The 25,513-nt window shown below is 45.7% G+C and overlaps 1 protein-coding gene across 1 annotated transcript in view; it reads left to right on the top strand.

Moving 5' to 3' along the window:
* LOC131259809 (protein similar-like) overlaps positions 1-25,513 on the top strand; it is a 116,448-nt gene that overhangs the window by 49,663 nt on the left and 41,272 nt on the right. The window lies entirely within an intron of this gene.

Below are 25,513 nucleotides of genomic sequence, written 5' to 3'. Positions count from 1 at the left end.
CGCGCTTTTCCGCACTCTCGATGGGTTGGGTTTTTACAGAAATATTCTATCCACTCAGCAGATTTTAAAGTGAAAATCCGAAGATTTATACCGCAAGGGAATTGGGCCAACCCAACGGTGCGTCCATCCTGCAAGCACTGCGAAATCCCCTGGACCCTCCTTCGTCATTCGATGTTCCTCCCGGGGTAGGCTCGCTCGGTCGGTATTTGCCGCAACTCACCCGTATCAAATTAACTCCTGACGGATTGAAAAAAAGCGATGGCGGATCGTGAAGGCTGTTAGACTCAGTACTCCGTCCGGCCGATGGTTTTCTATTTCAAATCCACTGACCGGCTGGGTTTCTCGGGTAAGGAAACGGAAACCGGATGGATTCTTCACTGCCCAGAAAAAAAAATAGTTCAAAAGCGGGGCACGCGTATCGCCTCCGATTTCTTCGTTCTAAAGGCGCCATTGGATTGTGTAGGAGGAATTTCTCAACGCTACACGCCCCGTTACCGGCTGCTTTTGGGTATCAATTCATTGAACGGAAATGCCTCCCACTGACCACCAGAATCTCATCGACCGAGCGGAAATATCCTTTTTCAATTTTTTGTTGAAAAATGATTAGTGTCGAAGACAGATTGCGCTGCGTCGTATCTATTCCTTGCGGAAATCTTCTACCACAACTCGTGCCTACCGCTATATCTCAACGGTTTGTTTGGGTTCGGGACTTGGGGAAATCGTTTACCTCTTTAATGTAGAGCCGGTTTCGGTCTTAAAGCAAGCGATTAAAAATAGTGTAGAATCTACTGAACTCAGCCAAATTTAAGCAGGATTATTTTAAATCGCCTAAAACTCGGTCTCATTTTGTTGTTATTTCTAATGAGGCATACTTAAGATGCAATGCTTTTTGAAACCTGTTAGAGTTTGTTTGGTTTGCAGCGCCCGGTGGTAAGATTTGCTTCCGTTAAGCCGCTTTTTATCGTTGGTCATAAACTGAAAGTTCCCTATCAGAAGCGGCGGAAAATCGTCCAGGTTGATCTCCGACGCCAATCAGCTTTTAATTGTTCACGGGATTCACGTAACGTAGATCAATTTGTTTTATTACGTACGTATTCGTTTTATCTAACGGTATGCGCTAGGGTTTCCCCTTTCGACTTTCATTACCTTCGGTTGCATCCATTTTAATTGGGCAGCTGGTGGGAGAAAATATAAACTAGGGCGGAGCACAAGAGAAGCTGAAAACACATGCCATTTTTATCACCCGTTTCGCATCAAATGGGCTCACAAATTGGTGCACAGCCGAACCTATTACCGAAAAAGGTGTGCCTCCCCACGGTCGAAAGGAGACCGAAAACGTGAGGAAAATTAAGGCATCAGATCACCGGTCAAAGGACAACTTAATTAAATTTACTTGCTGACACGGCACGGGGTAACGAGAAGCTGACCCTCGGTCAAGCCCGGAAGGAAAGGGGGACGTTACATAATCTCTTCGATCGTATCCGGAGTCAAATCAGACCGGGCTTCCTTTGCTTTCCTTTCGCTCGCTGGTCAGAACATGTGGGCGAAGAAAGAAAGTGATTTTATTATTTCATAAAACCCGTCATCCCGCGTCCTTACCGGCAGCGGTTGGCGGTTATTTTCTTGCCATTCTCAGTAGGAAAACCAAAAAAAAAAAACGACCATATTCATCATCATGCGACCGGAAGCAATTGGTTTTCTTTGGAAGTCCACTTTGGATGCAACTTGGTTGTGGTATATTTTTTACTTCATCTTTTTATGCTTCCCTTTGATATATTTTCGTGCACGGAAAAGAAAATATTCATCGTTCAATTTATAAGAGCAAACAAGTATGTTCCTAAATTTAGGATCCAAAGGGATAAAATCTTGTCCTTACGAGAAAAAAGGTTACGTACATTTTTCTCTAGTTTTCTTCCCGTTTTATTCATTCGGTAGAGACGTGGTATTGATTCGATACTAGGGCAGAAAGGTTTTCACAGATTTAGTTATCACTTCTACTTTTGCTTCATGTTCTTTTGATAGACATTCATAGATTTTTTGTTGTAGACGAACTGTCCAAAACAGATTAATATGTATTCCTTTTATTTTGGCTCTATTAATACAATATTTTGGTCGACGGAAGACTTGGTGAAAAGATAAGATGGCCGACGAGAGGAAGATAACCTTTGTAAGGCAAGCCGTGTAATTTTCTATCCCGGGGCAGGATAATCAACCCGCGTGGCAACCCAATGGCCTAGTGGCAACAATAAAATTAGAATCAGACCATAACCGTCGGCGATAGGATCGACGGCGTTGAATAACCAGCGATCTTGTTCGCTCGTCCTTCACCCGAAGGGACGCAGAGATTTATTAAAAAGTTGCAAATCCAATAAATTGGTAACCGAAGTTGCCGCTCGCAGCAAATCGACTTAGTTCTTACCCCGAAGAATTCGCTTTTGTAAACCATCGCATTGTAGCGAAGAGATGAAGATCTTGATTCCTCTTTTTCCGCTATCTTTCGTGCCGTTTTTTCTGTGATTTGTGCGTGATCGTTTGAATTTCAAATAGAAAACCAATTCATTCGCATTGCTTTTCTTCGCTGGTACGCAAGCTGGGGCGTGGGAAAAGGGCGTATTCGCACACACTACTACCAGAAGGTGTTGTAGCCTCCGAGAAACGTTCACTTTCATCCAAAGTTTTTGTTATTTTCTCACTTCTTTTTTTCTACTCGAGTGAGGGTTCCCTGGTGGGTATTTGAAGCTTTCTAGAATGAAAACCGATCCATTAGAACATTCTTGTAGGAGGGGTGGTCCAGAACTCTCCAGGAGTTCGTTCGGCTCAAGCGAATAACGGCCCAAAGCACACTGGAAGGGCAGCCGAACACACCCTGCTGAATGGGAGCAAATTACAAATCAAATTAACATAACTTTTACAACAGCTGCAACGGAAAGAAGCCGAAGCATTGTTCGCAACTGTTCCTTCCGGTCTTTGCGAAGTGTAAGTTTTAGTGTACTACATGCGTGTGCGTGTGTTTTCGTGCAGGACCCTTCGGAAGAAAATACTTGCTCCGGCGGTTCGTTGGGGCCAAACCCGAGGATGTTGTTCGACAACAACGGGGAGCCTAATCGTAAACACAGTTTCCTTCCGGAGTTTGTAGAACGTGCGTACGTGTTGTAGTTTTTCCGATACTCTTTTTTACGTAAGAGGCAAAAAATGCAGGAACAATTTCCTTCACCTCAAGGTTTTTTAAGGCTGTTTCTCTCTTTCACCAAATTTCCCCGTTTTTGCTCAAGCATGCTCTAATAAACTCACCCACTTTCGTGCTAATCTTTCTTAGTTCGGGGGCTCAATCCGAGGTACTTTCGCGCACCCAAAACTTAGCCCATGCTTCTATTGGGTTTTCCTTCTCTGTAAATTGTGAACCAAAGCTCGCTTATATTCTTAGATGTTCGCTAGCTCTGAGGATGATAAGAACCGAAGTAAGGTTTGTTTCTTTTTACTTGTTTCCTTCATCGAGGTTCAAGTGAAACTCAAACGTCGTTCCGTATGCTTACTTGGTAAGGCAGGAAAACTAACTTCTCTGGCTTTTTCTTGTGCTTTAGCTTTCGCTCGTAACGTTGTGCAGAGAGAAATACCAGCACACATGAAATGTGTGCAGGGTTGTAAAAATCCCCAAAATCGACGAAAAGACTACTGCGTATCAAGAAGCAGTGGAACCAGAGAAAGGTTTTCTAAAAACGGGCCCTACACTTTAAGGCTTTCCCGGGAAGATTATCGAAAACCTTACACTACTGGTGGTAAACCTTCCGACTTTCGGTACATAAAGTTTCCGGCCTCGTCGGTGGACTTCTTCCACTCGGCTTTCCACTTCACCCATCGCCATGTTGTCTCTTTTTGTGGGCTGAAAGTTTTCCCTTCTCATTTGCACCAGCAAACTTTTTCGTCCGCGCGCGTTCGAGCCCTGGTCCGTTTTTTTTGCGTGAGCCTAATAAAACGGGCGTTAGTGGATGTGTTTTTCGTTGGTTGCTCTCCACCAGCGAGATACCCACACACTAGCTTTATTGTGATGGAAAAAGTTTTCCAATGGTTTCTGGTGGATGGATATATATGTGGTCCCGAACGTTGCTTCTCCCGACCAACGTGCTTCCTTCTCGCCTTTTTTCCGTTATCTTATTTTCATGGCTGCGGAATCACCTTCAACAGCTAGGAGGCTAGAAAGTTACTTAGCCCGGATCGCTTGAACTGTGTCCCGTTGGTTCCCACAGGAAGATTGAGCTCTGTGGGAAAACGTTACTGGACTGGAGAGAATCCCCTCGAACGAGGGTGCTGTTTATAAGGATTTTCGGTTTATTTTCCATACCCAATAGAACGGTACATTAAGGTTCCTTACATGCTAAAACGAGGCACTTGGAAAGGAGGCAACAAAAAAAAAACAACTATGGCCCCTAAACTTTAGAAGCAATCCTATTTAATGATACACAGGTTTAGTTGAACTACCCGAGCTACTTCCGGGTTTCATGGACACTGTTCTACAGATACTCCGGTGACATCTTGTTTTTACGACCGATCATTTCGAGCCACTTCGACGAGCAGTGTTTTCGTTGATTGTAATTGGGTTTTTTGTGGTAATTTTATTATTTTTCTTTGATAATTTTATTTTTTATTTATCTCTGTAATCACTGTGCAACATCCTTCGTCGAAGGCCAAACTGTTTAATGATCTACTCACTTTTTATACAGGTCATTTCTATGGCAATTTGGGTGAAAAACAATAAAAACAGTTTGATACTTTTTATTAAATTCGTTTAATTGTGTTATTAAAGAGTTGTTGTTTCAAAACTGTGTAGTTGTTAATGCACACCTAAAAGTAATTAATTAGTAATCTTACTTAGAATTCTTTACGATGCGCTCACTGGAGGTCACAGATTCCTTCGTTGTGTTGTGTGATCTTTCCTGTTCAACATCGACTTGTGCACCGCCCCAACGTTGGGGAAGCTGGCGCATAAATTTCCCCCCCTGAAAATAAGCCCTCTGCACGCGACAACACAACCGACCCAACAAAGCGCCGAAGTCTTATCGAAGTGGAATTAAAACGGTCCCTTTTTCCCTTTTCCGGCTTCGAGCGGGTCAGTATTTATTGGGGAGGAGGATAAAGGACACATTTTATCCCTCTTGGCCCTTAGAAAAAGGGGCATTACAGCATGTTGGTTTTTTTTTAGTTTTACAACCTCCGCTTTCCCTTTCCGCTGACGACAACGCATTGTCAGACCTCCCGGAAGCCTCCCCTAATGCCCTTTCGCATCCTTGAACTACTTCGCGCGTTGAAAATGGGGCGTGGAAGCACAAGAAGGCGATAGGCTTCCCGGGGCAGCTATCAGCCGCTCGCAATCGGCCCAGTTTTTCCTTCTAATGCTACACTCCCCATGTTTCCCGGTCCTCGGGTCGACTGCCAGAGCAATCTCATTACTTACCCACAAAATTGAGAAAGAATTTCTAATTTGTGCTCGACGCGCCGCACCCCCTGCCACCCACGGTGTGCTGCTGTGTCCGTTCTTACCCGAAAGTACAAGCGAAAGGAATTTCCAAGAAAGCCTAAACGGGTTACTTCGCTGTAGAGAGGACGCCATGGGAGAAAAGAAGCCCAGCAATTCATTTTACCTTTCCCGGTTCCCAGCTTAACGGTGAAAATGAGCATAAGCGAACACAGGCTGCTGGTGACTTCCCCATCGCTTCCGGCGCTCACGTACGGCGCCGGATAAAGGATCGCTTTCGGCACCTTCGCAAACGCGTCGATCTTTAATCACATTAAAATTGTCCTCCATCTACCCTCGGCTTCGCCTATTTAGGCGTTTTTATATCGGTTCACGTTTGCCTCACCATCCTTCGGGTTCCGGATTGGTGGTGCAGAAAACCTCCGTGGGCCGCAAGGACTTTTCTTCTTTTGATATCCGCTTAAATGTTGTCCCATTTCGGGCATCAGACTCTTTGATTCCATTTTTTACCACAATCGTTCCGAGAGCCGAGTTCATTCCTAGTGTCGGAAGGCGGATGAATGGTGGAAGAGGTGGATATCAAGGATACTGGTGTTCGTTTCCGGTGTTAAACAGCAGTAAGAAGAAGGGAAAAAAACCATCCACACGTCGGTGTAGGGAAGGCGGTGAAATACCAACCAAATGCGCTCAGCATTTCATGCGATGGAGTTTATTGCTTCAATAAAAAATCAGATTACGGTACCAATTCTCCCGCCGTTGTGTCGCACACGTGCGTCGGAGGTCGTCTGGCGACCAGGAAACTGCAACACCCCACCCCCGGCCTGCGAGGGGGAGAGGGGGATGTGGATATAAAATAAATGCGCAATCTTTGAGCGAATGAGCTTCGAAAATTTGTAAGAATATAAAATTGCCAGATAAAAGGATAAAAAAAAGCTCACCAAACCGGGTCCGGCAAACGAATAGATTCTAAAATACCAGACGCTCACTTTTATTCCGCTGCCGAAAACCGAAGAAGAAAAAAACTGCTTTGGGAAACAAAAAAGCAGTTTTATGTTTTGGTGCTTTGTTGCTTCCTTTTCGCTCCCTGCGATGGACCATTTTTCCCCGTTTCTTTGTGTGGAAAAGCGCGCACCAGCACTTCCGGTGCGCTCCAAAGCTTCCGGCCGGGAGCAGGTGAAGGGGGGGGGGGGGGAAAGCAGTTGAAACGGGGCATCGGGTTGAATTCTATTTTTCCTTTTTTTATCTTTATCTTATTGCTACTTTACTTTCCGTTTGTTGATGAAAAGATCGTACACGCGATACCGTCTGTCTGCTGCTGTCATGAATCGCTATACGAAGCTCGTATTGTCGAGCAACACACACGTGTTCTCGCCGTTTTGTTCACAAACACAGCCTGGGTTGGCCGTCCAACGCGTCTGGCTGGAAAAGCGAAAGGCGCACCGTAATTGCGCTACTGAACGGTTAAACTATTTTCCCTTCCATGATGGATTCCAGCGGTGCTGGACGTCGCTCTGTCTGTGTGTGTGTTTGTTAGTAGTCAAATAAAAGTATACCACACGCTACACCCCTTACCGGCAACCAGACGGGAGGGTGAGTTTCCAGGCGGTGCAGGAAAAAGAAAAGCGAAAGTCGGTCATTGCACCAACACCAGCGTTGAAAGCCGCAGACAAAATACGGCCATAAGGCTGAGGCAAAGCGAAAACAACACATCCTACCAACGAAAGTAAAACCCGACGCAAGCGCCGTGTTCCGTTCGCTTGCCATTGTGGGCAGCGAGTTTGTTTTGGTGATGTCGCAATAGCTTTTATACACGTGCGCCTCGAGTGTGTCTGTGCCAAAGTTTCCTTCGGCATTTTTCCTCGGGGTTCATCCTTTGGTAGGCTTCGGTTGAAGTGTAAGACCGCTACCAACACAGGCGCAACGTAATGTTGTTATTTCTTTTCCCAGTGAATACCGGCTACGCGGCAACAAGAATGCAAGATGGTCGCTCCAGCACTGCTCGTTCTTACGGTAACGAAGAACAACCCATGGTTTGGTTTCCGGAATAATGTTTTAATGCGAATTTCCATACTTTTCCCAAAGCCGCTTGTGAGAATTTTTTACCTACTTACCAAACGGCAGTGGAGACGCCCAGTGGTTTACGGTTCGTTTTCCCGAGTCAAATATGGAGACGCCTGGTGCGCGGTGTCCAACACGGTTGGAAGGAAGAAGTCAAACGATAGGAAAAAAGCACCAACTCACGCTTCGTAAATTATTGATTCCCACTCAGCTGATTTCACTAACGGAGCAGCGTGTGTGTAGTGGTGTCCTTTTCGCACCCACACCGAAAAAAAAACTGCTGGCGTGTGCGAGCATTTGTTATGATGGCCAGGACGGTACGTTTGACAGGCGCACGCCGTTGTTTGGTTTGGTTTGGTTAGGGCGGACTACAGTAAATTATGCTCAAATCTGGTAAAAGAAAATATACACACGGTGGGAGGGTGATATTGGGAGTGCAGGGAGGTGCGAGGCAACCGTCTGGAGTCGGAAACATACCACTCCGGCTCACAGTCCACCGCTGCTTCTTGGGATACCAACGAAGCGATGCAGGATATAACGTTTGTGCAGAAGGGAACATGAACACTGGCAGACGGGGGATCGGAGGGGGTTTTTTGGGTTGGGTTTAGGGTTCTCCGTGTGGCTGCTCGCCGAAAAGCGTACAGTTTGCCGTCGATAGACGTCAGTTGTGCTGCCAGTCCTTGGCTTTGGCCGTACATCGGTTTGTTGTTTGCAAAACTATGCCGCGTGAGTGAACGGACGTTAAAGGTATCGACAAACATAAATTCGAAAAAGTTTTCCTATACGTAGTCCTGTAAACACATCGATTAAGACGAGTTTGGATTAAAATCAGTGTATTAGTACCTAGTGTAGTACAGTGTTTCAGAACGTTGAATGTGGTACTTTTATCTGGAACGATTCCTACCGTGATTACAAAAGAAAGTCGACCTAATCCGGACGTCTCGGTGTTACGTAACGTCAACAATGATTTGCTTTTGTTTTCCTTAGGAAAAATCGAACAACAATTGTTGCGGAAAATCCTAATCCACAGCGAATGGGTGTGACTAGTACAGTGCGTTGTGGTTCGTTTTGTTTTGCAATGTTTCATACCCAGCTTAAAGTAAAGCATTGGAAAAACTTATCCGTGACTTAACCCAAGGCAGTGGTGGAAAAATTTAAAGATCGGTGAGTTTTCTGCTTTCAACAAAAACCCCAAACGTTTTGTCTCACTCCCCGAGGAAGCATCGCAGACGAGCAAGACACTGGGGGAAAAGGTGATGCGAAAGTATAATTAATACCGGTTGGAAGGCAATAAATTTAAGCAGTCGCATAAGGGGTGGAACCTGACTTGAGAGGTGCCGGGGTAGAATGAACAACAACGATAAAAGCCCCCACAGGTCGAGAAAACCGGCGGCAGGATGGCCGGGTCATGGTGGCACCTTCAACGCAAGCCTACCAACATCCGAGCCAGCATCAACCAGGCCGGGCTCCGTTGTTTCAGCTTCCTCGTTGTGTGGTTGTTGCTGGAGTGGTTTTCGGTGATACTTTTGTTGTTGTCGTCCCGGGAGTTGGTTGTAACATGCAATTATAATCGCCAGCCTTCCCGAGCTCTGCAGCGTGTTCCCAGCATGATCGACCCAACAAGCTCGTTATCTTGTATTAATTATGCTTGGAAAAATCCTGGCACGGAGGACTGCTTGCATGGTGGATGCCTCATTTTGAGCGGTAAAATGCGTATCTACGTGCGTTGCCGGTTAACACACGTGCACCTCTCTTCCCTCTCCCGTGGTTAGTAGAGAAAAGATTTCAGGTGATATTTAAATAACCACCATCATCTTCACAGCACAGACGCGCTTTTCCGTCTTTTGGGTTCCCGTGTTCACAAGTTTGCCTCTCACTGCGAACAATGTTGAAACTAATTGTTAGTCATTTTCAGTAGAAAACTTCCGAATTTACGAGGATTCTTCTACAAACCGAGCTAGAGAAGAAGTTAAAGAATTCCATTGAAGGCGCTGAGAAGCCGCTTTTCCACTCCATTGCTTTTTCAGGTAAATGTCTGTTGGTGTGAGGTAAAATGTGACTGGAAGTGAATTAAATTACTTCATTAGACAGCACGCTCACGTTCTTCGCGTTTAGATACACACACATCCAGCATGAGGAAGATAAATGGGTTTTCTATTCTCCACCGTACTCCCCACATTCTTTTTATTGCATTCTTTGCATGGACTGTTTAAATTAAAGCTAAGAGGGCTGAAACTCAACGAATGAAAAAGGAACCCACCGTTATATAATGGCGGTTAAAGCAAATTTGTATTGTGTACTTTCACACATATTCAATAAGACTTTTAACTACTTTTTTATTATGACAGAGCCTTAGTCTATGATTAATTCGATACCCGGTGATGAAATTTGATACTTTAACAACAACTTTTTAACAACAATTGTTATCGCAACGCGTTGACAGCCGCCTCAGGCCGGAGAGCTTCCCATTATGATCACTAGTAGCCGTCAAATAGTAATTAGTAAACGACCATCACGGACGAAAAGATCGAGTGCCTTCATCAAAGAGGTTTATTTTTGGCCGAACCCCGGCACAAAATAGGTGCTAAAAGCCACCCTAACGGCACATTTTCCATTACTTCGGGGCACTTCGGAGTAACAGTGACGGCGAGGGCTGGCCCAACAATTTTCATCGCTGTTTTTCACTTTCTTCCGTGCGTGTGCAATTAACGTGCGTCTATTTTCCGTTAAGCTCCGCCGTTTACTTTCAGATTTTCCTGGAGGGCTTTGTTGTTGTGTGTGTTTTTTTTATTGTCGATGACTCAGGTAAAGCCGGCTCGGAGTTTTGTCAAGGATGGCTGGCTGGCTTTCTGGGGAAAATAAATTAATTACAAAACTTTGCCACTTCGCAAAAAGTGCCAATAAAGGTCAATAATAGCCATAATGAAGAAGGATAGCGCAATCGCTGAGACTGTGGGCGAAAATGGGCGAGCTTCCTCCTCCCACCCCCCTCCCCTGAATGCCGAAACTTCGATCATGTCTTGTGCGGTCAGATAAGACGATAAAGATGAAAGCTTAGGAAAACGCCAGCATCCGGTTTTGTGTTGTTTTCCTTTTCATGAACGAAAATCGACTTTCTACATTTTCCGATTACGGCTCGTCCACTAAAATCCTCAAGGGAGGGTTTCTGAAGAAACAGTTCCCAGCTTTCGATCAAAACCGGTCAGCTGAATGTCTCCCCCCCCCCCCCCCCCCCCCCCGCCCCGGAGAAACGTTCCTCCCGCGAGCACCATTTTACACACAAAATTTAACTTTTAATTGGACATTATTAATAGGTCCGTTGGAATGCTTCGGCCAGGGGTGAGATTTTTCGCGTGCTGACACGAGCGTTTTCGGGCTGCCCGAAAGTACGGGTCGATTTCGTGGAAATGCGTTTGTTTTCTCCACAATGTTGGGGTTCGCTTTTCACGAGAGTGGTTTTCCTGCAATTAGCGCAATGAAGCTACGGTACAGAAGCTTCAAGTGGCTTTAATTAAATTTTCAATTACGACAACGCTGCTGCTGGCGCTGTTGGGGCACTGAAGAGACAGACCTCATTTGGTATATTTTATGATTAAAATGAACGTTTTAATTTCATCCAACTGTGCTTGGTGCTTGTTTGGTTGTTTATTCGGTTAGTGAATAAATCTTTTGATTCCAAAAATAATGTGCCAATGAAACATTTTTCGTCACATTTCACATAGTTTCTTTGTGTAGGATTTGTTTGTCACGCAACATTCCTATTGATTTATTTTGCCAACTTATTTTTCGACAATGTAGATATATAAAATCAACTGGAACAAATTTGTGCAACATCACGTTCACAAAAGTACCATTACTGAAAATGCAGCGGAAAAGAAATCAAATTGAACCAATCCATCGAATATGTGCATGTATAGTCGGACACTGACACAGTGTGCAAAAGCCGGTATTAAACTCGATCCGGCGGCATACTGAATCCTATAAAAATAGAAAAATAAAAAGGAAATACACAACTCTCCCGGTCGAAAGCGAAATCGAAAATGAAAATGAAAGTACAGTCTGTGCCAACACGAAAACCCACTCTACTGCGTAGAAAAGAATAGATCGAAAGCGAAGAGCAATGGAAAAATGGCATTCATGTGCCGAGCACACAAAGTACCATGCGGCTCCATTTTCCATGTTCCAAAGTCGGCGGGTGGCAGTCCGAGTGCATTGGGCTTTAGGAAGAAGTTTTTCACAGCCTGTAACGATCCGTATATGAGACAGGATATCAAGAAAGAGAGAGGGAGAGAGATAGAGAGCAAGAAAGAGAGATGTACGAAGTGATAGACAAAGGCAGAAAATAACTGTCTACACGCGAAGCGTCTGAGCATGCGGCCTTGCGAAGACCTTGAACTACGGTTCCAAGGCAACTTGCGTTCATCGGATGGCCACCAACACAAGCGCACCGTGCGGCCTGCCGGTGCCGAAGCACTCCAGCCCATCCTGAATCCGGCAGGCTTTTCCGGTGAGGCTTTTTCCGAAGGGTTGGTTCCGGATGCGAAATGAGATTGAAAGAAGAAACATGGACATCAAACATTCTGGAGCGACTTTCAATGAGCGAGAGCAACTTTCCATTTCCTTGCGAGACGGCTGGAAAGTGAGAGTACATCCGCGGTTCGGCTGTGAGAGTGCTCGCGAGCGGTGAGACACACTGGCACACTACCACAGTGGAGGGACGGAAAAACTTGCGACTCTGGCTGCCGACTACCTCAACAGTTTTCCGTGCACCCGCAGGATTTTCCTGGGAGTGATGTTTTTTTGTTGTTGCTGTTTTTCCTGGAACCGGGCACACAAATACAATTGAATGCTTCTGCACCTACACTCGCACGCGTCGTGGGAACCGTGTTTGTCCGAGTTGCTTAGAGACAAAGAAGTTTGTGGCAGTTGAAGAAATTGAAAAAACGTAAAAGGAAAAACCATTCGCCGTCAGCATTCGAGCACACATTCGCACGGAGTCGCAAAGTGGTGCTTAAGACAATTTTTCCCATCTTGTTAGTGCTCTGCTGGTCGGAAGTCTCGGTGGATGAAAATTGCGACGTCTGAGAAGACCTCTTTTTGTTCTGGGATTGTGACAATGCGAACAAAACAATGACGGTCCAAGTGCTACGTTGGAAAGTTTCCTTCTGGTAGAAGCCTTCCGTGGTTTCTTGGTTCCGGTGACGCACGAAGAAGATCGCTGGTCGGGGGCTCGTGTTGATCATTATATTCCCTCCGCTTCGTAATCTGCTCTCGGTTCCTCTATTTTTTTCCGAGCCGAGAGGCTCTTGCCTTTAAAAGAAAAGAAAAGCTCAAATGAAAAGAAGCCGAAAAAAACGCAAAATAAAACTTGACGCCGGCCATTGTTCCGGGGCCGGGCCTGATCGTAAAAGTTGCCGACTGCTGGCGCTCGCAACTGGCCACCATCAACCGTGCAATAAAAGACCGACCACGGTGTCCGAGCTCCCCGAACGAAGACATCAGCCCACGATGCTCGTGAGCCTCGAGATTTTGGGTTCAAACCGCGTCGAAAAAGAAGTCGAAACCAAGCACAAGACTTTTCCGCTGGGATAATCGTAATTTATCGCTGCCCGGGAGCACACTCCAGTCGAGAAGGTACACCCGCAGTGCCTCTAGAGGACTAATATTGTCCAGCAATCGGTCATCTGGAATGTCTTGAAAACCATCGTCGAAATGCGGGCTGCTGCCCAGAACCTTGGCGAAACCGAAGGCGGCGAGCAAAGTTTCCCAGAGGCACGCGATGCGTCAAATTTTATGCCGAATATGTTTTTGTTTCATTTGTGCCTTCCATAACGATCGCCCCTCGTATGATAAGAAGATTTTCGTCGACGCAAACTTGCGGAATCTTGGAGTTTGTGTAGCAATTCAAACTTTGACCGAAGCGTCGCACTTTTCCCAAACTCTTCAGCTGCCGAAATGAAGTCGCAGGGTTTTCATTGTGTTGTTTTCGGGTGCGATGACTCGTCGTCCATTTATTGGAGTTGTTGCACAAGTTTTATCGAAGATGAGATCCTATCGGGAAGGGAAAGCTTTCGCGCTTCGCCAACCACTCGTCGGCTCTCCTTTTTTGACCGGTATTGGAGGTAGGATTTGTATTTCGTATTATTTTTTGTTTTCTTCTTAAGTAACACAAACCCGCCTTCAAATCTAATTATGTGTGCGCATTTTTGGTTGTAGAACGAACCACCTTCCGGAGACTCAAAGCCAGCCGTAAGCTGTACATAAGAGAGTGATAGAACAAGCTTTGTTCAACATGAGCAGAAAACGGGGAAAGGAAACAACAGTTATCCAACAGGAGGGGGAGGAGGGAACGGTAGCTAAGGTGGCGTTTTATTTTTGCGTGTTAAATCCTTCCCCGACCAACAAACAACGCCAGCCGAAAAGCCCAGACGGGCGATATCGATCAGCCCTTTTTCGGGCGGAACCCAAACAATGAAACCTACATAACTTGCTGACCCCAACGCGGGCACGTGTAGGTATGCCTGGGAGTTTGTCTGTTTGCGTGTGTGCGAAGGTAAGGCTTCCTCGTACGTCCCTACGGCTCGCTTCCGGATCAGGATCCGACGCCCCATCCCCCCATGGAACGCTTGAGCCCAAAAGGTCGCTCCTTTGTTGAACATAACACGCGGACGGCTCTTGACACGGCTTTTAAATTTGTTCGGCGCTCGAAAATGTTGGGAAATTGACGGCACGGAAAACACAAACACTCCAATGTGATCATCGGAAAGGACCGGAAGGTACCTGCTTTGTGCCGTAGAGGAGAATCGTTAAAGAACCGACCGAAATTAAACTCACATTACGTTGGAGCGCAGATTAGTGCAGTTAATTGTTCGGCTTTTTCCCTCCCCGCTTCAGTTGCTCTCCATTTTCTCCAGAGCGAATTGTTAATTCGATTCAAGCCTACTTCGTGGATCTGCCGGTCGATTGTTTGCCAGCTGTCGGGTAAAATATATATGCCATGTTTTCCACACGTACGTACCTTTCGAAAGCCGCCTCATAGCGCCGACTAAACAGCCTCCAAAGTGCCGTTCAATTTAAGACTTTGGAAGCCTGTCCGCCCGTTCCGACATCACTTTCTGTACGTGGCACAACTCGTTTCGTTAATGGGCTTGGCGTTGCCCACATTCCCTGCTAGCATTGGTCCGCCCCTTCGATTTCACCGATCACTGTTTGTTGTTCGAAAACTTTTTACCGAATTGGACGCAACGGGCAACTACAAAGCTCCCGCTACCGGGCGTAATTGGATGAAAGGAGCGATATTTCGATTGCAAGCGAGAAAAAACACACCATGACTTCGGTTGGGAAGCTAGGGAGCGTTGGGAAAATTCGGAAGGGATTCGATCGTTGTTTCCCGGAACAATTCCACTTTTATCGTACGCCAATCGATGTGAAACATCTTTTCAACTTCACTTTACCGCCGTTTGTTGTTTGTTTGTGTGATTTCCACCAGAAGTTGCGGCTGTCAGGTTGATTAATGTAGTGGGGTGTAAAATGAGTTTCGTTCAAAACAGCTCAATGTAACGAAAGTGACGTATGAAGATGGAACTTTCGCGAGAGCCGAACATTCTGCAACGAAATGAAAGATCTTAGACAAGAACGGATGGTAAAAAATATGATTTCGTTTTCTCGAGTTTGGCCTTAAATGTCAAATAATTTGTTGATCAGTGATTGTTTTCGCCTGGATCGGAAGGGAAAACTCCGACAACAAAGCGTGCAACGGCCATTCTTTGTCCGGCGTCAGATCCGATCGGAGGAAAACTCATCCTACCTGCCGACATGGTGCCAAATTAAGCGGAAGTGGAAATGCTCCTCCCGTCAACTGATGCCGAGTGCGTGATAGGGCTTGAAAATATTTCCCATGCAGGTTTTCCCCGGGTCTCGATCGATTCCGGTTTGAAAGTGAAAGGTAGAATAAAATAAACGGTACTGTACTGTGGATATAACTTCCACGTGTGAGTGGTGTCCCTAGAGTATGGAAACTGCACGTTTCGGAGAAGGGATGGTGAAGGGGCAAAACCCGAAAGGAATTTATTTTCATTCACCAAGATGCCAATTTGTGCCATCTCGTTTCCTTTTGCTCCTTTCTTTCGGTGCTATCCCCAAGCGCACGGGAATAATGGGCCATCTTCACAAGGGAAGCCCCGGAAGGTACCGATACGGAACTGGAAATGGGTGAAAAGCTCGTTCAAACGAAATGATGAAACCCACGCCGCCACTCACCCCCGCCTCTGCATTCGCTTTCCATCGCGCCGTGACAAAATGTCGCCCGGAGAAGGAGGATTTTATTCTTTTCCCCTCCGCAAAGAAAACTGGGCGCCTTCCTGAATGGAAGCGGAAGGATGGAAATAACCGCATGAGAAGTAGATGGCGTCAATTTGCACCTACACGACGACGGTTTCGGTGAGATAACGGAATGGCCTGGCCTCGGGGAGGGGGACGGAACGAAACGCTGCGCCACGCGTTGCAAGGGTGGAAAAGGTAATGATAAATAAAATTGGGAGAAGGACGACCCGGGGAGGACATGCTCAGGACCGGTTGTTTGCCCAGAGAATGAGGGCACGCGAAAAAATACGTGAAATTCCTAACTTCCCCAAATTTCCTGCCCCAGTGTTCACTACATCACCCTCCGTCCCCCATCGGTTCGCTTGTTCTAGTTAGTTTTTTTGTTTGCTCCAATAACTTCCTGGTGAACTTTTTCCGGCGGTCCCCAAATCCTCCCCACATTTCGCCGCAATTTCGCGATCAAGGGAATAAAAGGCCACGGTAAAACACACAAATTGTAAGTCAAGCATGAAGGTTCCTACACGGGTCTCCACGTCGGTTTCCTTTCGAGTTTTATTTATCCAACGATTTCTACGTTCGGTTGAGCGTTTTTTTTCCAATGCCCAACGCGTGCGTTGCAAATGTATGTCTTCGAAACATTAGATCTGGAATTCCCAGCTTCTAGTAGGACGATAAAACATGCGGTCGATCGGAATCTCCACCCGCATCGAATGACATATCGATGTTTTATCGTGTTCATCTTCGTCATTCGTCCGTCGGGAGGGCGGGGGGTTCTTGTTATAAATTGATTTTGAATTGCTCCGAGCGCCGTTTATGTTTTCCAATCCCTCTAATTCTTCCCGCCCGCTATCTCACCGTCCATCAACTTGCTGGGAAATTCTCTGGGAGGTCCCAAGGCGGAACAAGATGTAGCGATACGCGTGGCTTCACCTAATCGATTATGAATGCGAAGCAAAATGATTATCAAATAATCGTCTTAGCGCAAGTTGCTTGCGGGAACCTAGATGGCTATAGCTGACAGAAAAATCTACAATAAAGAAGCAGAAACGGGGAAAAGAGAGAAGAGGAGGAGAATAAGCTAAAGAGCGGAGTAACAGCGATTTTTATGTAAATGATGGTCTCGTTCGATTGCTGCATTTTTATGAGCCACAAAATCAGATTAAAGCAGTAAAATCAAAATGAACTCGCAACCTGCAAAGGCCTCTTTGGGCGGGGTGAATATAATGTGACTAAATAATAATATTTAATACAAAGTAGCAAGAATCAAACAGCTTTAAGAGCTGTTCGAGAAAGAACAACTTAGTTCTGTTGCAAAGTATGAGATTTTCTTATCTCAAAAAAAATCGATTGAGACGTTTTCTTATCTCCTGAATAAATCGAAACGTTCGCTCAAATTATTCACGCATGTCACACTGACACACAGCCCCACGTGAGCCGTACGTGACTGTATTTTATATCAACTTTTCCGGGCTTTCCATCTGCCAGCCTACCGGGATGCGGAATGCTCTCTATATGACAGCTGTCAATTATCAGCAATCTCATCGCAATCAGACTGGTTTTTGTTCCATTTCCATCCGTTTCCTCAATACCAGAAGGGACCTTTCTCCTGCTCTCTGAATCTGATCCGAACCTGCACCTCCTTCCAACCGAGAAAAGGCAAGATGGTTACTACGGAGGAGTTTACTATCGATTGCAAGTGACACCTCTTAAGAAAAAGGAAAAAAAGGAAATGTGTTACAACTTTCTTTACCGTTCCATTGCTTGGCTGTTTGGCTTTGGAAACATCGGAATGTGACTGGCGGGAAAATGGTTAAATCATCCAGAAACCATGTCGCTCCTGGCGATGTGTGACAATACAATTAAAATTAAATCCTTCGAACACGGGGTTGACTACACCTTTCCGTTTTCGAGAGACCGTGTTGCGACGCGTCGCAAACTTCCCATTCGACAACGGACGTGGCGTTTAGGAGTAGAAAAGAAGTCGAAGCAGAAAGCACACAATGGGAAAGTCCTGATTGCTGGTCGGGGAGCCCGATTTCCATCAAACGCTGTGCAACGGAACGTAGAAATGGATACTTTTACTACCCTCACAAAGGGGAAGTTATTCGACGTCCCTTCGTTGGGCGAATGGGGATATTTTCTTTTTGCCCTCGCGCACACCTCTTTGTTATACTTTTCCCACTTTTACTGGATTGATTTACCCCCGTGCGTAGGGTTTTCCCAGTGGTGCGCATGAAAGCTTCGGCCACTTCGATATACGGACGATATACACAAACAGTGGTTCTTGTCCCTTCGGTTATCGAGTCGGTGTGCGTCCGATTTTCGTTTTTTCTTCTTTATGGTACTCTAGTTGGACACTTATATTGTCATGTTTGTCCCGTCCGGTGGCCCGTCGTAGGACGCCGTATGGGAATGGGGCGTGCGTTTGTCAGTTTTCCCATTTCCATCTGCCTCAATCAGATATCCATTTCAATTTGATACAATTGAATTCGTCCCCACGAGTTTTGGCCGGTGCGTGAGGAAGGAGTTAAGTGTCCGGAAGCTCTCCGGGCGGAAAGGGAAACGAAAAACGAATAAAAGCCACAGCTTGGATGGATGGTCGAATCGCTTGAACTTCTCTTTTTTTTACGTTCATACCGCATCGACAATAAGGTAAAATACTTAAAGCAAAAGTTTAAGCGACAAGTATAAAGTAGCAGCGAAAGCGAATAACTAACCTGACGTGTTTCGTTTCGTTGTTTTGTTTTGGAGAAAGGTTCCTTCGAGACTTTTACGCTCAAAGAAAAAGCTGTCGGGACATGCTTTTTTCTCGAGCAAACTTTCAAGTGTAGCTTTGTTGGTTTTTCTCGCAATTGTTATGCTACAATCTGGGCGGCTTAGGCGCTGCTCTGTATCGATCCGGTTGTTATTTGAGGCTGCCGGTCGTGGTCGAGCGAAGAGCAGGGATAAATTTACAATCGGATGAAATAGTATTAATAACTCTCGCTCCGTCCGCCCATAATTTTCCTTCCGTATTTTTCCTTTTTTCTTTGCGTGCTTCGGAGCACGGGCTGCGAAATAAATCCGATCTTCGGGCTCTTCAGCGCTTTCTTATTGAAATTTGCTCGATACGTTTGCGAGCACAAAAAAAAAGACGATCCGACCGAGAGGAACGAACAACAATGGGGCCTGAATTCGAGTGGAAAAAGTCCCGTCCAGAATTAATTAATTTCGGCCTCGGGAGTCGGTAAATGGGCGCGTAATGGGCTGCCGGAGTTTTTCTGCGCCTCAAAGGCGGTTCCATCGATGAGCGACTGACGAAACGGACTGCCGGCAAAGAGAATTTTCTTATCCTCGTTCGTCCTTGGTCTAGATCTTTTTTCTCTGCTTTTTTTCCTCAATGTCAGCACCATCAAACTCTATTTTGAAGAGCTTTATGGCTGCAAGAATCTGTGCGAATAGGCGGGTTAGAGTGACTCCAGACGGTACAGTTTGTGGAAGGACAGTTTAAGAGACCGCCTTGTGCCACCCATTCTTTTCGCTGCGTGGTCAACGGTTAAAAGCGTCGGACGGAAAAACATAACAAAACCTCAGTCATACCGTTTTCTTTCCCATTTCCCAAGCTTTCAATCATGAAAATGGCAATAAAAGACGGGCATTACTTTAATTGTTTCTGATACCACTTTACGGCATCGAATCTGGCGATTTGGAACCCCCCTTCCCGGACCCAGATCCCATCCTATCGCGCGGCTCTCCTCTTGATTATGCAACTATAAATTGGAAAATTTCCAGAGCAATAAATAAACCGATTTATCGAACGCATCGCGTACTATCGGTCGGAACCGTGACGAGAACGCACGATGGAGCTGGGGTTTTGTACGTAAAGAAAATATTACCTTCAAGTGGCTATGGATAGGACCTGCTCAATGCTCTCCCTCCCTCAACCCGTTCGGCAACATAAAGATGTTATCGAACGCATGATGCGCGATATAAGTTCCCCTCCTCAGCCAAAAATGATATTCCTACTTGTTTGGCAAGAAGGCGATGAGCATACTATCGTGTGCGCACATAAAACACCCAAAAGGGAGTACCAATGGGCTAACGGAATGGCGGGTGGGGCAGGATCTTCATCGTTGAATCGGTGTCGGCGATACGGTCGGTGCTCGCAAGATCTATAGACGGTTAAGAGCGCTGCCGTTGCGCATGAATAACGACAGATGGCGCTCTTGGCATGGGCTGGCAGTGCGTGTTCGCTCCGGGGTTCTCGGTGTATATTTACGCATGAATATTTTGTACGATTTGTAGCTGAAAAAAACATATACCAAGGTACCTTCCTCGATAAGAACCTCGGCACGTCGGTAGGAGAGACGGGCCCGGAGGTACCCGAAACCGCTTCGAACGATCTTTATCAAAAAACCATGAATGTGATTCTCCTAAAGGGGTCTCCAAGTCCACTTCCAAATACAGAAGCGGCTGGCACGCATGAAGAAGGTTCCCTACGCCATAGCAGATACGCAACACTAGTTTCGGGTTGCGTTTTGAGTTATGTTCCGAATGTCCATATCCAAACCAATTCCCTCCCCCCGTTGTGTAGGCCTATTCGCGTCGCTTAATTTTTCCACTATTTATCAGGCAGCCGTAAGGCAACTCGTTGGTTTCGAGGTGGATCCTCCGGGGATCTATTAACGAACGGCTACCGTTTCGCAGTGGCCGCGAGTGTGAGAACTTTACGCTGCGGCATTTACGAATTCCATGGAGCGCGCCATCGCGCTGATTAAATTTATGATGCGAGCAGAAAATGGTGAAGAAGGTCACGAAACAGGAAAAGGTGCTACCAATGAAATGTGTATTTAGCCACTCCAAGCCGCACATTTACCAGCATTCAAAAAGAACGGAAAAAGGGTCGCACCAAATGACCGAACAACGGCACGCAAACCATTGAATGCGAGCGATATATCTCTCAGGAAAACCAAAAAACAACTCTCATACAAGGATAAAAAAAATGTATTGTTTATAGAAATGAGAAAAATATGCACCAAAATGCCAGCGAAACAAAACAACGACAAAAACCAAATAAATTGATAATAAACCACCAAACGCCTCCGAACGGATCGCATCCACAAAGGCAAGAAAATGGCTGAACCACGCATAAAAAAGGCGCTCTTCTCGTGTGACACAACGCGACGAAAACATATCCTTCGTCGATCTTCGGCCTGAGACGCTAGGTTACGCACGGTAGTAAACATGGTCGCCGCCGACGAATTTTCGGAGACCGTCGTTAGACTTTTTGGAAGCACCATAAACGCGCCCGAGCGACAGTCTAGAAGTCTTCCCGATGGTTGCGATAAAGTGCAAAAAAGCTAATGGAATCTTTTTAACACCCTCGCCGTAGCAGCCGCAAAACAAAGCCTGTAGGACCGAAGAAAAAGCTCGCCCCGCAGACATCCAGAAATGAACCGCATAGTCGATTGCATTAGCCAAGCGGACGTGTATGCGTATGGTTGTTTTTTTTCTTAGCCGACGCCAAATTTGGTGACCGACCCTTTATATATGTGTCCATCCACGCCGCACCATCTGGGGCTCCCTTTGTTCGGCCCTTACTCTTGCTAGTTCCATTTAATCGGAACCGAATCTGGCCATATTTACTACTCACAGCGTCAACTTAGCCAACGAAACAATCGTTTAGTCAGGACGCGTCCAACTCCAAGCAAATGACGTTGGATTCTTTGGATAGGCAAAAATCGATTCGGTGCGAATGAATGAATCCTTCGATCCTATCGGGCCAGTACCAGAGCGGGAGGATTTAGTCGGAGGGTTATACACCACCACAGAAAGGTAGTTTTTGTTCTATGGAAAGAACAAATTATCAAATTTAGCCATGCTGAGGCAATGTTACTGTGCACGGCTTAATGAAAATTGGCAGCAATATTTTTGTGTTCGAGAGTATTCACTCTCTAATCCAACATCTAACAACTGTTATCCCTACCATGCATTTACAGCTTTCTTTCGGCATGATTTGCAGAATAAATAATCGGGGGGAATTTTTTATTATTTGATGAGGAACTTTTGATAATTCTTCTTGATTTTATTTATTTCTAAAATTAACAACAACCGGCTGACGGTTTCATCTTGCTCTCTCTACCCCGTTCTCCACATCTTCGATGGAGGTGGAATACACGTTGACGTACTTCTTATCTTCATGCCGACCTTCGGGTCTTAAGTTTGTTTAGATGAAACCGTGGTTTTGTTTTTTTTTATTTGTTTGCTTGTTTGTTTACTTTTGTTAGAGTTTTGCCTTTCTTTTCCACCCCGGGGAGCCCTCGAAGAGATAGTGCGGGAAGGAAAGAAACTACGCCCGAATACAATCACTGCACGTCCCGCTGTTCAGAAGCGTGCTCGGTCCTATTCGAGAGGCAGAAGAAATGTCAACATACGACTCCCGAACAAGCCACTCACCGACTCGCGTCATTCGCGTGAGTTTGACCGCACACCCGGCGTGTGGTGTGTATTGGCGATAGTGCCCCGTCCTGGACATCAGATCGAACGTCAAGATGTGTTTACGGCAGCCGATCGTAGTGCTTATCAACGAGCGATGGGTTGCCTTTTTTCCCCGTAGCGCGGTAGTTTTATTATTACCCAGCTTTTCTTCTAGTTTTTCTTTCCCATTCCGTCTCTGCTGTTCGTTTAATAAACATAATTGACCGTTGGAATGATTTGTATTTTTCCGCTAACGTTGCATCGGATTTATAGCAGCGTGGACTGTATGGAAGCTTTTGCCTTCCAATCCAAACACAGCCCAGTGCCTCACTTTGCCACGGATCAAGTGGAACTGATGGTTTGGTTTTCGGTAGCAATTTTCTGCAGAAGCCCCGAAACGGAAATAATTAACTGAACGAACTCGGGAGTGGGTGGCCGAAAACTCGCACCAATCGATTAGCAAGCGGCTTAAGGTGGTGCCTGGGCAAACTGGAGCTTAGTTCCGGAGCCCTTGGGCAACATTTTCGCACACAGTCCTCTCCGCCGTTTTGTGCTGCTTGCCTTCTTTTCCTCCCCTCAGTTTGCTTTCCTTCCCCGGAGGTGATAATGTGCCACTATCAACATCCGTCATGGGATGATAATGTTTACGTGTAGCAAACTAAGCCACTTCACTCGGACTTGGCGCTATCCGGCAAGGTTGAACCGGCACGAGGCGCCACTCCGATGGAAACGTTTTTTTTCCCTACCCTTCTTTACCGTCAGTGCCTACGGAGCCGAGTGCTGTAGCAATTCTTTTCCGATTGGTTCGCCGCCTCCCCCCTGGTGCTAGTCGAACAAATAAAACCACTCCTCTCTTTCTATTTCGTCAGTTCGACCCAATCTGTTGGTATCGATTGTTTGCCTAATTGTGTTATCTTTTGCTAAGCCCGATTATCATAAGCCATTTCTTTCTATAATTGATGATCGAAAGCTTATGGGATCAAACTGAAGGGAGTTTTGGGTTGTTTGGTTATTTTTCTTATCCTGTTGCTTAATTTTAATCCGTTTCAAATTAACTCTCAGGTTTGCTAAAGTTTGTTTCGTCGAAAATACTTTTAAAAAAAATTGTAAGCCTAAAGAAGTGAAAAATATTGAGTAGAAACAACCCTAAACCTAAATAAATAATTCAACCCATAAAGAACCCACAAGTTCCGCTAACGGCATGTTTTATCGCCGTTTTTTTAACTGCCACTAACTTAAGCATTGGAGAAAATAGAGTTACTTTTTTTGTAAATCCAGATGCCGTTAATTTGCAACGCTTTGCGCAAAGCATGCAGCAAGAAAAGATAAAAAAGGGAAATGTTTTGCCAACCGACGCATGAAGGAGGAGCAAATCGTCATGCAGCGGAAGGGAGTGGGTCGCCGTAAAAGCTTCCTAGCCACCACTTTCCAGCTGCTACCATGCGCTGCCGAAACCCGGTATCAGTTTTATTTTTGCTCCCGTTTAAACAGTGGCGTCACGCGTTTTATCGCCATGTTTTTCGCCAAACCGTATATTTCTTTCGGCAACGAGGAAAATTTCGCTGGCGGGCCCAAAAATTCGCCATTTCCAGCTCCGGAAACGAATTATCCATTTTGCGTTGGTGTGGCGGAGGCGCGCTTGACGCAACTCCAACGATTTTTCCGTCCGTTTACGGTGAGCTTATTTCGCGCTTCTGCTGCGCTCCCTGTTTCCGCCGCCAGCATGATTTGCCGCTTGTTTGTCGCGGGTGAAAATTGCTAACGAAGAAAAATCGTGCCCATCAATCCCAATAGGAAAGCAACCACCATTGCCAAGAAGTAGCAGCAGCAGCAGCACGTGTGACACAATCTGCTCCAAGGGGTGAAAGTGAAAGACATTTTCCGAGAATATTTCCCGGCATACTGGGCTGCCGGCTCGGCTGAGGTCAATCGATATTTACCTTGATGCTGATGGCGTTTGTGCGAACACCCGTACTCGGTTATTTGTGCCGTTGTTTTCGTTTCTTTTCGATACATTATCCCAGGATGTAGTAAAGAGACACCCTTATGTACAATAAACTCAATCAAACTGGCAAAGGTGATGGGATAGTTTCTCATCACGCCCAATTATATTGCAATCAACACTACTGTGGTCTAGTTTTGCTCCAAAATATACTGTCAATTGGATAATCCTGCAATAATAAGCATTGTTATGTTGATAATTTGCTCATAAAGATTGTTTGAGGAAAATGTACGATTGGTTTTCTGTAATTCATTTGTTCTGCAAGCGAACACCTTCAATATTTTGTGTTCGTTTGTACATCTGCTCGGGATCAGGAAAAACACAATTTACGGTTCGATACGATATGATTTGGTTGATTGTACTAGCTATCACCACGTGTTTACAATGATGCTAAATATTAAGCAATTTTTCGATAAAGAGAAGATGAAAATTCTGTTCCTGAAGTTAAATTTCCTCTTTTTTTTACCCATGGAAAATCAAAAAAATAATACAGTCTGAAGCGAATGTAAAATACGACATCAATTCAGAAAGGAGACTTAAATGTCGAGAACAGTTATTTCCACTGTTCACGAACGTGTAGCTTGAGGCGATTGTAAGGAAGGAACGCAAAATAAAGGGTGGAGAAAAACTCGTTTACGATTTCCCTTTTTCTTTTTTGGCACAAATATGTCATGCTTTTCTTACTGCGTCGGTATAGCACTTCTCCATCGTTACGATGCACACATGCATCAAACGCAGTGACTGTGCTTGCTCTTTTGCCGGTTGTTCTTCCTCGCGATAAATCTGTAATTGTACAGATAAAGCTGTCGCTGTGTTATCCTCTTTTTGGTATTGGTGTGCTGCATTCGAACGCTTTTTTTCCTCCGCTTCCAAACATCGGTAGGCATCCGGGAGCTGTTAAAAACTTGAACTCGCACTTGAAATGCACTCGCGATCTTGGTGCAATGGTGGTGGGCATTGCCGGCTTGTCGAGCATCGTGGTGTTGGTGGTCGTTTCCGCGGGATGATGCATTCGCTCGAATCGCACTCGGATCTCGACCGGCTGCACCTTTTTGCGCCGTTCGTCGCCTTCGAGCTCGGCCACCCGTTCACACTCGTTTCGTTTCATCCGATCTCGCTGATTCTCTGCGCAACTGTATGTGTGTATGCATTCGCGGGCAATACTGCCAGTGCAACACGTGACTTCATCGGCTGTTGAATAATTG

This window comes from Anopheles coustani, chromosome 3 (assembly GCF_943734705.1).
Source record: "Anopheles coustani chromosome 3, idAnoCousDA_361_x.2, whole genome shotgun sequence".
Classification (NCBI taxonomy): domain Eukaryota; kingdom Metazoa; phylum Arthropoda; class Insecta; order Diptera; family Culicidae; genus Anopheles; species Anopheles coustani.
The sequence above is the reverse complement of the archived record's forward strand: the minus strand, read 5'-3'. Positions and strand labels throughout refer to the sequence as shown.